The sequence below is a fragment of the Enhydra lutris genome, unplaced genomic scaffold (genome assembly GCF_002288905.1).
Source record: "Enhydra lutris kenyoni isolate GAN:26980312 unplaced genomic scaffold, ASM228890v2 scaffoldscaffold12, whole genome shotgun sequence".
NCBI lineage: Eukaryota > Metazoa > Chordata > Mammalia > Carnivora > Mustelidae > Enhydra > Enhydra lutris.
This window is the reverse complement of record NW_019154096.1, coordinates 45959222-45973994: the sequence shown is the minus strand read 5'-3', so window position 1 is coordinate 45973994 and position 14773 is coordinate 45959222. Positions and strand designations below refer to the sequence as shown.

The window sequence follows — 14773 nt, the reverse complement described above, 5'->3', positions numbered from 1 at the left end:
ATATGGTACATTTGGGCCTGAATGTTTCCATTATAGGTATGAGTGGTTTTCCTTTTCTGTGGAATTATATTATATTTGAAATCTAGAAGTCTCAACTCTTATATTAAAAATCCTAACTGCTTATATTAAAATTCTATTGAGATGGTTAATTTTAAAACATTTCACATTTTGCTTTTAAGAGTACTTCATGGGGACGCCTGGATGGTTCAGTTGGTTAACCATCTAACTCTTGATTTGGCTCAGTGCTCAGTGGGAAGTTTAAGATTCTTTCCCTCTTCCTCTGTCCACCCTCCCTCCCACCTGTACACACACTCATTCTCCCTCCCCCTCCCAGAGAAAAAGAATCTCCAGCAGACTCCCTACTGAGCACAGAGCCCGATAAGGGACTTGATCCCACAACCTGAGATCACGACCTAAGATGAAATCAAGTCCTGAGCCACCCAGGAAACCCTAAAAGAAAAAAAAAAAAAAGAAGTACCTCATGAAGTCTAAATTGTTCTTGTGGGATTAGGTTCCAATTCTTTATTTTTTTCTCCCAAATGACAAAAGGTATGACACTAATCTCCACTAGGGCAAATCCAATTTAACTCAGTGAGACCATTCACTCTTCCCTCTATTAAAGTTTGTATAACTGGAAACAGCTAATTAAAGCCTGCTACCTACTGTGTATTTTTCATTTAATTAGATAAGTGGCTTCTGTCAGAACAACCAGCTTAACTATGCTCAATGGGAAAGACTATATAATCAGGTACTACAGATACTCGAAGTCTCTAGTCCTTGCAGAACAACATAAATTTTAATTGTGTGTTCCAACTAAGATTTTCCAATTAGAATAGGGAAAAAAGCTTAACTGAATTCATAGTAACAACATCCAAAATTGTGATTTTACTCAGCTTTCAAATTCAGTCAGGTTTCATATGACTTAGGTAAAGACAGTAGGTAGGTAGGTAGGTAGGTAGGTTTCTTTAGCACTCTGACCCACTCAGCCAAGCTGTCTGGGCTCTCATACTATCCTATGGTTATCCAAGTGCCCCCTCCTCCTCTCCATCTTTTAAATCTTAAAATTTACTACTTTAACCATTTTTAAGAGTAGTTCAGTAGCATGAAGTGCATTCATATTGTTGTGCAACCATCATCACCATCCATGGTATGACTGGTATATGACTATATAATCTATGAAGATACCCACAAAACTTGAATTGGCAAGTAGAGAGCAAACAGACTTAGTTAACTGAAGTGTTAGTATATATGTGACCCACAAATGAGGTAATTTTGTAAATGTATTTGTATACCTCGGGAATATGAGATATATAGTTTTGGAAACAATATATAAGCAGAGTACCTAGATACTTTCTAGGTTCTTCTAAGTTTTTCATTTCAACAATGAGCATATGTAGCTAAGTACATCTAGGTTAGCATTACATCTAACAGTACATCTAACATTACATCTAACAGTACACATCAGTATTAAGGTGAACTGAATAAAGATAATTTTAGTCATCAGGAAAAAAATTAACTGTAAAAATATATCTACTCAGAATAACTTTAATACTAGGTTGAACCAAATGAAATTGCCTGTATTTGTCTGTTTTTGACCTATGTAAATGGCAGTTTCATATTTCAATCTAATGCAAATACTTGTAAAGCTATATTCCCCATAAATTCTAGTTAGTATTAAGGTTATTTTTCATAAAATTTTATTATGAAAAATTTCAAACTTTCAAAAAAAGCTGAAAACATGTTCAGTGACTACCCATATTCTCAATATCCAAAATTCTGTAATTCTTGTCATTTTGCTTTGTAGGTGCTTTACTACATTTTCTTTCCTCAATCCATTTTCTTTTTTGATGCATTTCAAAGATAACATCAGTATACCCCTGAACACTTTTTATAGTTTTACTTTTTAGAAGGTACTCAACTGACATTTAAAGCATTTTAGGTATTTCTTCTAATTTCACAACTACAGAAGGTAAGATAGTTGAATGGTTATTTATTTTCCATATGATTTTTATGGAAACTTACTAGGAGTTAAGTCCAATAAGAAGTGCTAATACAGGGCACCTGGGTGGCTCAGTTCTTAAGTGTCTCCCTTCTGCTCAGGTCATGATCCCAGGGTCCTAGGATTGAGCCCCCCATCAGTCTCCCTGCTAAGCAGGAAGCCTGCTTCTCCCTCTTCTTCTCCCTCTCCCATGGCTTGCGTTCCCTCTCTCGCTGTATTTCTGTCAAATAAATAAAATCTTTAAAAAAAAAAAGTGCTAATACAAATAACCTTGCTTTCATTGTTTGATTCACAGTGATAGTATACAGTTTACAAATTTGGGTTTTGAAGCTAATGCTCATTACAGATTAATTGAAATTATCTTACAGAAGAAGTATTAAAAGAAACCTTATTGATACCAATATTCTCAAATCCACCAATTTACCGTATCCATTTTCTCTTTATTCGTCATTACACGTTAATCCGATGACAGTCATTTGAGATCAAATACTAAACTTCTGACAACACCAAATTACTTCATCTAAAAATTATAGTTTAGGGCGCCTGGGTGGCTCAGTGAGTTAAGCCGCTGCCTTCGGCTCAGGTCATGATCCCAGGGTCCTGGGATCGAGTCCCGCATCGGGCTCGCTGCTCAGCAGGGAGCCTGCTTCCCTTCCTCTCTCTCTGCCTGCCTCTCTGCCTACTTGTGATCTCTCTCTGTCAAATAAATAAATAAAATCTTTAAAAAAAAATAAAAATTATAGTTTAGATATGATAAATATGAAATAGAATTTTCTAACAGTACACATGTTGCCAGCAACATTTACTGACTATTCACTGGGTCCAAGTTGTTGCACAAATAAAATAAATGGATCATTGTATCTATTTGGAAAATCCTGTAACTTAATTAGGGCCACATCTAGGAGATAAAAGATTTAAGGATCCAGTGAAATTACCATAGGTATATCCATTTTAAGAAGTTGAGGGATCAATTTGGATAGACCAGAGAAGGCTTCAGGGAGGAGTGATAGAAATGAGCAAAGTCAGGGACAGGTGATTACAGAGATCCTTGAAACGATGTTTCCTGGACCAGCAGCTTCAGCATCAGTTGGTATCCTGCAATTCTCTAATTCAACCCCAGAGCTAGTGAATCACAAACTCTGGAGGAGGAGGGCCTTGATTTCTGTGAAGGTGATCCTAAGGTGAAGTCTGAGAACAGCTGGTATAGAAAAATGGCAGGTGAGGGGTACCTGGGTGGCTCATTCAGTTAAGCATCCCACTCCTGGTTTGGGCTCAGGTCGAGATCTTAGGGTTGTAAGATAGAGCCCTGTGTAGGGCTATGGAGCCTCAGCATCAACTCTGCTTATCCCTCTCCCTCCCCTCTGCCCCACAGGTCCTCTCTAATAATGAAATAAATAAAAAAAAAAAAAAAAAAAAAAAAAAAGAAAAATGGCAGGTGGAAAAAAAAGAAGTAGAGGTTGGTGAAAGCAAAATGTATGAAGGAGGGCGCCTGGGTGGCTCAGTTGGTTGAGCAACTGCCTTCAGCTCAGGTCATGGTCCCAGAGTCCTGGGATTGAGTCCCGCATCGGGCTCCCAGCTCTACGGGGAGTCTGCTTCTCCCTCTGACCTCCCCTCTCATGCCTTCTCTCAATCTCTCTACCTCTCTCAAAATAAATAATAAAATAAATAAAAATCTCATAAAAAATGTATGAAGGAGATGTTTACTGGATGTGTTTAAGTTAGAAATAACTGCTTTTTTAAAAAAATATAAGTGTCAGTACAGAAAATGTTAAGTTTTAAAGAATTTATTAACTGGTTACAACTTTACTAGATAAATGAGTTTAATCTATCTAATATGTAAAGAACATTAGTCTTTGATAAAAGGGTCAAGCACATGGCAAATTAAAGTATATAAAAATGGTCAAATAAATATTTTTAGGCAAAGAGCCTATATAAGACCGAGTTACTAGTCTTCAGGGCTGGAAAACAGGGGAGGGAACAAAATATATATGTTTATGAATACTTTCTTCCCTCATTTTTTTAAAACTTCTGAGAGACTGACCAGGGACAGCAGCTGAGATGGCCTTAAAATTATGCTTTCCCTCTTTCCTTCCCCATACCCTACTCCCTTCTTGGTGCCATCTATTTGGGCTATTTATTCCCTAATTCCCCGCTTCCCTCCTTTCAGAGAGAAAGAGGTGACTGGAAATGATGGGTTTACAGTTTCTCAAGATCTCATAATGGAGGACAGAGAAGAAACTTGTGGTTTAATGAACACCACGATTTCTCTTCCCTTCTAGGAACAAACAGTATCCCATGCTTTTTATGGAAAACCACCCTTCCCTCTAACATCAGTCCTGTATGTGGTTTAGGCAGTTAGTCCTCCAACATCCCCAGCTCCAGGAAAAGTAATCCTTAGATTGGTTTAAGGGCATATCCCACCCCCAAATTACAGTGATTGAAGATTCGGCCCATAAAGCTGGTTTTACCAGAGCGAATCTTGGAATTTTTGCTGGGAAAGCTGGTAAACAGGCTTTCTTTTTTCTAATGAGCCTGAAGGAAAAAGTGTGAAGCTAAATGAAAGTGTAAGGCTATTACTGCCAGGAGAACCACCATGTGGAGCCTAAAGAATCCAGAGGAAGCTGAAAGATAGAAACTGATTGTTTTGAGACATGGATCAAGCTGTGCTTAAAGCTAAATATACTTCTGCACTGTTCACTTACATAAACCTATAGTTGTTTCGTTTCTTTCTTCCTTTTTTTTTTTTAAGTTTAGTCACTTTGGGGCACATTACCCACCATGTACAAGAGTGTGAAAAACTAGATATAAGAGACAGCCCCAGAACAATCATATGATATGAACTCCGAACAGCTTTGATAAGTACACACAGTATTTTTTGTCAACAGCTTTGTTTCCTATTGACTAGAACTTGAACAGAAAAGTCTTAAATAAACCTAATTCCCACTGCAAGTACTTTGAGTCTTCAAGCTTTTCTTAGATAAATACAAACGACAAAGATAAACCCCAACATTTTGAAATTAAAGATTTTTACTGATGATGCCATAATATTAGCATTTTAGGGTCAATATAACAATTCTACTTTAATTCAAGTTACTATAATTTTAATGTTGTAATTTATGGGATGTATTCTGAATATCCTAATAAGTGAGAATAACTGGCTATTTCCCATTTCAAGGAACAAAGCTAAAAACGTTTCAAAGTCCATACCCAAGAAGACCAAACTCTGACCAAACTCCAAGTTTCTCTTTAAGTGATCCTCAGTCCCCCTTCCATCCTCCAATCTGCTCAATGTGATGCACAAACGTCATTTGAAAACTTATTAGAAATGCAAATTCTCAGGTCCTACCGAAGATCATACAGAATCAGAAACTTTTGGGAGTAGGACTTGAAATTACATTTTAAAATTTTGTCCTCCCCCCAAAAAAGCTTAATTATTTTTCTTTTTTAGTGTGGTAAAAATACATATAAAATTTACCATCTTAACCATTTTTAAGTGTATAGTTTAGTGGTATTAGATATATTCACCATGTTTAGGTGCCTGGGTGGCTCAGTAGGTTAAACATCTGCCTTCGGCTTAGGTCATGATCTCAGGGTCCTGGGATCAAGTCCCTCATTGGGCTCCCTGCTCAGCAGGGAGTCTGCTTCTCCCTCTCCCTCTGCCACACTCCCCCTACATGTGCTCTCTCTCCTTTTCTCTGTCAAATAAATAAAATCTTAAAAAGAAAAAATACATTCACAGTGTTGTGCAATCATCATATCCACCCATCTTCTAGCTCTTTTCATCTTATAAAACTGAAACTCTGTACCTGTTAAACAACTCCCCACTCTCTTCCCCTCGACCACCATTAGAGTGTCTTTATGGTTTTGACTACTCTAAGTACCTTATATAAATGGAATCATCCAGTATTTGTTTTGTGACTGGCTTATTTCACTTAGCATATTGTCCTCAAGGTTTATCCAAGTTGTAGCATACTGCAGAATATCCTTCCTTTTTAAAGCTGAATAATATTCCATTGTGCTTATCTGTTCACTGGTCAATAGATACTTGGATTGCTTCCATATTTAGCTGCTATGAACATGGGTATACAAACATTTCTTTGAGATACTGCTTTCAATTCTTTGAGGTATATACAACCAGAAGTGGCACTCTGGATTATATCTGGTATTTCTATTTTTAATTTTTTTGAGGAACTGTTGACATTTTCTTTTTTGACCACCTGCTGATAAGTGATCACAATACCTCAAGTTGGAGAATCTGCTCTAGCCAACCTTCTTTCCTTTTTCCTTCTTTATTTCCTTTGTAAACCTCCTCGATTTACCATAATACAGAAATAAAATTCCATTTTACACTCAATGTAAACTTTTAAAATTATTTTGTTTTTAATTTAAATAGTAAGTAAAATGCTTAACCCCCCCTCCCGCACCCCGGAAAGAGCTAGCTAAATTTGAGGGAAAGACTACGTGATTTCAGGATGTTCTAACTGAGTAAAGAACCTGGACTTTGGAGCCAGACTGCTGGAGTTCAAATTCCTGCTCATCACTTACTATAGGTGTAATGACAGAATCTCTTGTATTATAAAACAGGGGTTCTTAATCTGGGGTCCATGAAAACTTACAGGGTTTGGCAAATTTGGATGGGAAAAGAAATTACATATGGTTTTTGCTAACCTCTAAATAAAATTTAATTTATTCCAATGATAAATGTAAGCAAACCAGAGTAATACTAGCAGTACAGCAACTAGAAATTAGAACAGTGAACGAGAAATTTTCATATTACTTTATAGCTAGATGTGCATATCTCAAAAGAACATTTAGCTCATTGCTAATTTAAATTTAGTTCTCAGACCAACCAACAGAGCTTATATTTTAAGCTGTTAAAGCTCATATTACTACATCAGATTTTTAATGTCGATTTGCTACAGTTCAACATAACTGGTTTCATTTCTGATACTATATATTTTGTTTCATCCTTTCAAAACATTCTGAGCAGGAACCCACAGGATTAACCAGTCTGCCAAAAGAGTTCTTTGCATAAAAAAGGTTTAATGTTAAGATCCCTTACTGTAAAGGATTAAACAAGTTATCATGAAACTGCTTAAGAATTGCCTGGCAACAGTTAAGCTTCTGACTCTTAATTTCAGCTCAGGTCATGTTCTCAGGGTTTTGACAGCAAGCCCCTGGGAGGGAGGGAGGTTTGCGGGGGATCGTGCTCTGTGCTGAGTGTGGAGCCTACTGAACTTTCTCTCTCTCCCTCTGCACCTCTCCAATTGACCAAATGAACACTAGCAATAATGGCACTGATAAAGAAGAGAAAGGTGGTGTCAACTTTACATCTATGCCTAGCTAGATCTTATGGATACACTTTGTTACTTAAATTTGCACATATAGCAATCCTGCCTGGCACCCTCTTATTCAGTTGAAAAAGTCCTGGATTCCTAATCATCCCCCCAAATTTTTCAACAGGCCACCACCATTGCTTAAGATACTCTTTTTTTTTTTTTTTTAAGATTTTATTTATTTATTTGACAGAGAGAGAGAGATCACAAGTAGGCAAAGAGGCAGGCAGAGAGAGGAGGAAGCAGGCTCCCTGCTGAGCAGAGAGCCCGATGCAGGGTTCGATCCCAGGACCTTAAGATCATGACCTGAACCGAAGGCAGTGGCTTAACCCACTGAGCCACCCAGGCACCCCAAGATACTCCTTTAAGTCCTCTCAATTCATTTTCTTCCACTGTCTTTTCTTTCTACTAGCTTTTCTTTTTTTAAGGTTTTACCCATTTATGAGAGAGAGAGAGGAGAAAACAAGCATGTGTTGTGAGGGAAGGGCCAGAGGGAGAGAGACAAGCAGACTCCCTGGTGAGTAAGACCCCAAGATCATGACCTGAGCCAAAGGCAGACGCTTAACTGACTGAGCCACCCAGGTGCCCCTCACTAGCTTCTCTAAATGCCTCCTGCTTGCTGATATACACACTGTTTACTTCCACACCTTCCCAGCTGCCAAGATGAGGCACATTACTTTATATAGTAAACGGAAATCTGGGAATTATCACAACTGGCTCAGAAGTTAAAGGAACAAAAACCACTATTACTATAAAATGAAGATAAGAAAAAAGAACTAGATGAATCCAAAGAGTATTACTTATTCCTTAACATAAATGTATAGCCTTAATGGTATTGGTAATATCATTAAATCTATATATATAACATGCCACTCATTATAAAAGATTTTATCCTACATGATTTTAAAATTGTAACTTTTTTCCAGTGACAGATCCTTCCTAAAAGTAAACTTTATATAAATTGTTTAAGGAATACATGGATAATTTGCCTTAAACCTAAGATTATTCAAGATCTCCTCTTAAATCAACTTGAGTATCAACTAAGTATATTTGTTATCTGATGCCACAAGGAATACCCTAAGTGCCAAGAAAAGATGTCAGACACCGTAATACAGAAATGTGATGTTGACAGTAAAAAACACAGGACGAAAGAGCTGAGATGTTTCATGAAAAAAGAATGAAAATTCAAGCTGAACTAGGAATGAAAAGGGTATTCTAAGTAAGAAAAACAGCATAAACAAGCTTAGAGACAGAAATGAGCATATGGTCATGGACAATAAGAAGACCAATATGGTTGGAGCAGGTTTTAAGATAAACCTATTACATAAATACTATATAGATATTATAAACCAGTTAGAAAAGGATGGATGACAAACAACCTCATTTTATAGGGCTCATTTGTGAGTCATCCACTGATTATTTTTTTAAAGTATGTTTTTTCAAGGGGAAGAAACTTTAATTATCAATAAAATAGTCTCTCAGTAGCACATAAATTTACCAAGCAAGATATGTATGGCTATCTAATAAAACAACTGGCAGTAAAGTCTATCTTTACAGATTCAAATACAGGTGTCTATTTGGATTATTAGAAAGGTGGGGGAGATCATAGGCTCCTGTCGTAAGAGATCACTTTGATGAAAACGGGTGCATCAGCATAGAAGAAATCCGGGAGGCAGGAGAGAGAACAATGAAACAAGCTCTAAATTGCTGCTGTTGTATTATATATGGTGCCTTAACAATGTATTTGCAGGACTGTTTTAAGTAAAGAGAACAAGCACTCCTTAATTCAGGACATGCTTTAGAGATCCATTCTCTGGTTAATGTAAAAAAGGCCCCATTTAGCAATGGAAAGAACTGCATGCTGCTTGCTTTGTCTCAGGATCCAAAGTGTCACATCCCATGTATTCCATCAAGAAGACTAAAAATCCCTTTATATGTCTGTTCACCCAAGTGGAATGGAAGTTAAAAGTATCTAGATTCCTCACAAAGATATAACCACAATCATGCCACATTACAAAGGGTAAAACTGAAGGGATATACACCACAATGAAAGCAATCAAGCATATATTCATGCCATATACATATATACTTTGTCTCTGATCTTCATAAACTCTCAAGCATAATTATTTCCATCTTAAATAAATAAGTAAACAAAAGCCCAAAAGGTTAAGTAATCTGCCCAAAGCCTCATAGAGAGGCACAGATGCAACCTAGGCCTCAATTCCAAAACACTGGCTTTTTCACTATACCATGCTGCCATATGTATAGTGAATTCTGAGAAATTTTCCATTTCTTGTTTCATAGGACATTAGAACCAGTATAAGAAATTGTTTCATTTTTGCTAAGGTACTTTTAAGCAGTCATAAGGAGCTTTCACCAGAGATCTACATTCCTTCCAGTCTATTCCACTGTGCCATAAAAATATTACCATCTCTCATCAACTTATAAACTTCCATCATGTAAGGAGTTAGGAGTCATGTATGTATGTAGGGCATGTAAAGGATCTCTACGTAAGTCTGGAGAAGAGGGGGAAAATATTTCTGCCTAAAATGTCCAGAAAAGCTTTATAAATGAGGCAGAACCTGAAGTGGGTCAAGAATGGGTTTAACTTTGAAAGGCAAGATGCTAAAAAGAACATTTTGTGTTCAGAGGGCAGTGAGCAAATCAGTTTGTCCTGGGCAACAGATATTTATGTTCTCATTCTTAAAGGAAAAGTTTTTAAAAGATAGTTGGTGCCAGTCAGGCTCTGTGTCTGAAATGGTGCTTTTGCAAGATTATTCTAAGCACTGATATATAATAAGGGATGTAAAGAAAGGCACAGATTCAACAGTGTCTCCAATGTACTCCAAGGCTCTTGTGGGTAAAAGGAACAGGGAACAGTTTCTGTTCTCAATGAACTTCCAGGTGAATGCGCATGGTGGTGGTGGTAACGAGTTTGTGCAGAAGACTCTGAGACATGGGATAGGTGCATTTATAAAATTATAATACAGTGTGATTTACTATGATAAATGTGTAAAGGTTCTATGGAAACATAGGAAGGGAGCAACTCATTCTGCCTAAAGGGGCTATGTAATGCTTCAAGGTGACATTTGAGCTGAATTCTTAAGATGGGTTAAGAATTAGCCAGGTGTTAAAAGGGAGGAAGTCACCTAAAACAAAAATAAGGAAAAGAAAGCATAGAATATTAGGGTGTCTGAGTGGCTCAGTCAGTTAAGCAATCTCATTCTTGATTTCAGCTCAGGACATGATCTAAGGGTTCTGGGATCAAGGTCCAGATGGTTCTCTGTGCTCAGCAGGGAGTCTCCTTGAGGGTCCCTTCTCTCCCTCTCCCTCTACCCGCATGCACACATGATCTAAATAAATAAAATCTTTAAAAAGAAAGCACAGGATATATCCAGAGGGCAATGTAGTGGAATGCAGGAGTATGATTAAGGTAGGTTGAGGATGAATTACATTAATAGATATAAACCCCTTAATTAAGGTCTTGAAAGTTTATATTTTATCCTATAGGTGATGTACAGACTGGCAATGGAAATGGGATGATTATAAACATAATAATGAATAACGGGACGATTATAATCATGCCTTGGCCAATTCTGGTACTACTCTGTAAGTCAAACTGGAAGAGAAAAAGTACAACCAGAGAAAAGAAGAATCTATAATATTTGATGAGTGAATTTGGAGGGAAGAAGCAAAAATAAATAAATAAATAAATTTATTTCATGGTTGGTGGACTACAAAGATGGTCTAATCAAAATCCAAAACTTGGGAAGAAAAGTAAAAACCAGGGAAATATCAGTTTAGTTTTAGATATGTTAGGGTGTTAATAATACCATGTATATACAAAATGGAAATGTCTATTAACCAGCTAGGAAAGAGACAGTGAAAAATGGGAATGTGGTCAGGAATAAAGACACACATCTGGGAGTTATTCAAATAGAGATGAAAGTGAAATAGAAAGTGGGTACACTCAGAGAAATGTTAAGTGCTGAGGCTTAAAGCATACTTACATGATTGAAGGGAGTAAAGGTAAGGTAATATATGAGAGGGAGAAAAGCCAAAGATAGAGAAATAGTATGGTGTAATATATTTTCAAGAACTTAGGGGGTGGCAATCATCAGTTTCATCTTCATTAAATATATGTCAAGGATATGAGGACCAAGCAAAAAGGTCATTAGGTTTACTAGTTAAGAAATTACTGGTGACATATGATCCCATAACCGCACTTCTCAGTATATAGCCAAAGTAAATAAAACTAAGATCTCAAGGAGACATCAGCATTCCCATATTCAGTGCAGCATTATTCACAATAGTCAAGAAACTTGGTAGCTATCCAGGTGCTCTTCTGTGGATGAATGGGTAAAGACAATGTGTATTTATAAAATGGAGTATTATTCAACTATAAGAAAAATGGAAATCATGCCCCTTGCAGTAATCATAAATGAACTTTGAGGGCATTATGTTACACATTACAAGTCAGAGAAGACACACTATATGATACCACTTAAATGCATAATCTAAAAGATCTGAACTCATAGAGAGTAGGTTGATGGTTGCCAGGGGCTGGCTGGTGTGGGAAAGGGGAAGATTTGGTCAAAAGTATAAACTTATAAGATGATTACGTTCTGGAAATCTGATGTATAGTATAATTATTACATCTAATAATACTGTATTATATACTTGAAAGTTGCTAAGAGAGTACATCTTAAATGTTCTCATCAAAAAGAAAGAAAAAAGAGGTAGTTATGTGATCTGGGAGGTGACAATCATTTTACCATATATAAGTGTATCAAATCAACATGTTGTACACTTAAACTTACACCATATTATGTCAGTTACATCTCAGAAAACCTGAAAAATAAATATGTAAGTAAACGATTATAGCAAAAAAAAAAAAAAAAGAAAAGAAAAGAAATTACTGGTGACCTTTACAGGGCACCAGGGTGGCTCAGTTGATTAAGCTTCTAACTCTTGATTTCCACTCAAGTCATGATCTCAGGGACATGAGATAAAGCCCCACATTGGGCTCCATGCTCAGTGAGGAGCCTGCTTAATAGTCTTTCTCCCTCTCCCTCTGCCCCCCCCCCAGCTCTCACTCTAAAATAATATCTTAAAGGAAAAAAAATTATTAGTGACCTTTAGTATACTTTTAGTAGAGCTAAGGACAATAAAAAGGAATCAAAGTCAAATTATAAGGAGAGCTGATAAAGAGAAAACAAGGACCTAAGTATCATAACCAGGGGAAGAGATTAAAAAATATGTCAATCCAATGATTATTACATATATTCTCTTGAGTATCACAGTATATATATATATGTTCTCTTGAGTATCACAGAACTCAGAATACTATTTAAAAAAGCAAATTGTAGACTGAAATATTTAAATTTTAGCAAAAAAACCATTTTATATATACGTTATATATAAAAGCATTAAACAAAGGAGACGGGAAGAAGTTAAACCCATTTACGATGGTGCCATAGGGATGGAGAGAAGATATGGAACTAATGAGTGTGATGTGATCAAAGGGGATTTTTTCTATAATGTTTCCACTTTTAACATACAAATAGAAGTAAATATAATTAATTGCTATGGTTTTTAATTCTAGGTATTGGTCTGTAGTTGTCAAAATGGGATAGTGATGTCACCGAGGAAAAGATGCCAACTGACAAAATGAGAAATTGCTTTAATGGATACCAAGAAATGATTGTATAAATCTGAAGAATATATGGTATATGTTCCTATCAGAATAGTCTACATCCTCCAAAGGGAAGTGCATCTGTTGGTAACACTCACAGAGTGAGGATTCTAATTCACTTTGCCACTGCAGGAGAGGGGCAGGAAGAGATTCTTCTCTCCGTTTTCCCTCCCATATGACTGTTCTGGAACATTGGCTAAGTGCCTTGCCTACTCCCAGGTACAAGCAAGTGATGCAAAACAACCTCAAGAAATTCCTGTTTACTGTAAGACTTACATACATAAGTCAAGTTTCCAGAAGCAAAACTCAGTAGGCCCAGGTTTCAAACATAAAGCCCATTCCTGTAGTTTGTTACAATATTCTCTATATTCTCCATACACTTAATCCTAATTTTGAAAAACATAAGCGAAATCAATAGATGGTGACAGAATAATGATATAAAGCGTCTGAGTTTATAAATGCTTATAATTTCAGGGCAATGATTTGTGATCTCAAATCACTCATGAAAAAAGAAAATCACCCCCTCTCCCACTACTCTCAAAAACTGTTTACCCACAGCAATTTAAAAGGTTTGAATAATAAGTTTAAGAATAAAAGGCAATCAAAACATTATATATACACTTTCCACCTACAAATACTGCAATAAAATTCATTAAGATAAACGAACAATTGCTAAACTAATTTATCCACAAAGGACAAGGCAATTAGACTTCAGCTATTAATATGCTGCCATTAATTTTAAAACCCTGAAAGAATAAGTAGTATAGACTATGCACACAATCCATTTTATAATTAAACACAATCTCCACTAGAATTTAAGCTCCATATGAGCATTTCTGGTTACGTTCACTATAGATACCAAGGACCTAGAATGGTACCGGGTATATGGAGGCAGTCAATATTTACCATACAAATTCAATAAATACAAATACTTATTCACTACCAAATACCCAACTTTAAACCTAGAAGCAACAGAAAAATATATGTGTTACACATATTTCCTTAATCTTCTCAAGGATAAAACCTTCATCAGAGAAATAAACATATGGGCAGGTTTCTGAGCTAAATTCTATCCCTCAAAAACTGCCACCTAAAAACTAATTAGGGAGAAGCCAAATTCATTGCAAGAATTATGAACCCTAGTAGGCTGACACATTTTAATCTGTTGGGCTTACCTGTATTCCTCCAATGAGTCAATCAAGTATCTTTGTGTTTAATTTGTATGCAGGGCCAACCCACATTAAGATGCCAGTAAATATGAAGGAGGTTTTGGCAGGGCAGGGGGAGTATTGCCACACCGGTTGATTACAGGAGAATCTTAAGTACCTTCTATATGCCTAACACATGAATAGCATTTTGTTTTATAAAGTGCTTACATGGGGCACCTGGGTGGCTCAGTGGGTTAAGCCTCTGCCTTCAGCTCAGATCATGGTCTCAGGGTCCCGTGATCGAGTCCTGGATCGGCTCTCTGCTCAGCAGGGAGCCTGCTTCCCTCTCTCTCTCTCTGACTGCCTCTCTGCCTACTTGTGATCTCTGTCAAATTAAAAAAAATCTTAAGGGGCGCCTGGGTGGCTCAGTGGGTTAAGCCGCTGCCTTCGGCTCAGGTCATGATCCCAGGTCCTGGGTTCGAGCCCCACATTGGGCTTTCTGCTCAGCAGGGAGCCTGCTTCCTCCTCTCTCTCTGCCTGCCTCTCTGCCTACTTGTGATTTCTCTCTGTCAAATAAATAAATAAAATCTTTAAT

The 14773-nt window shown here is 36.9% G+C and overlaps 1 protein-coding gene across 1 annotated transcript in view; it reads right to left on the bottom strand.

The window, feature by feature from the left end:
* The window catches only part of LOC111145015 (membrane associated ring-CH-type finger 5), a 61523-nt gene that overhangs the window by 32993 nt on the left and 13757 nt on the right, over positions 1-14773 (bottom strand). The window lies entirely within an intron of this gene.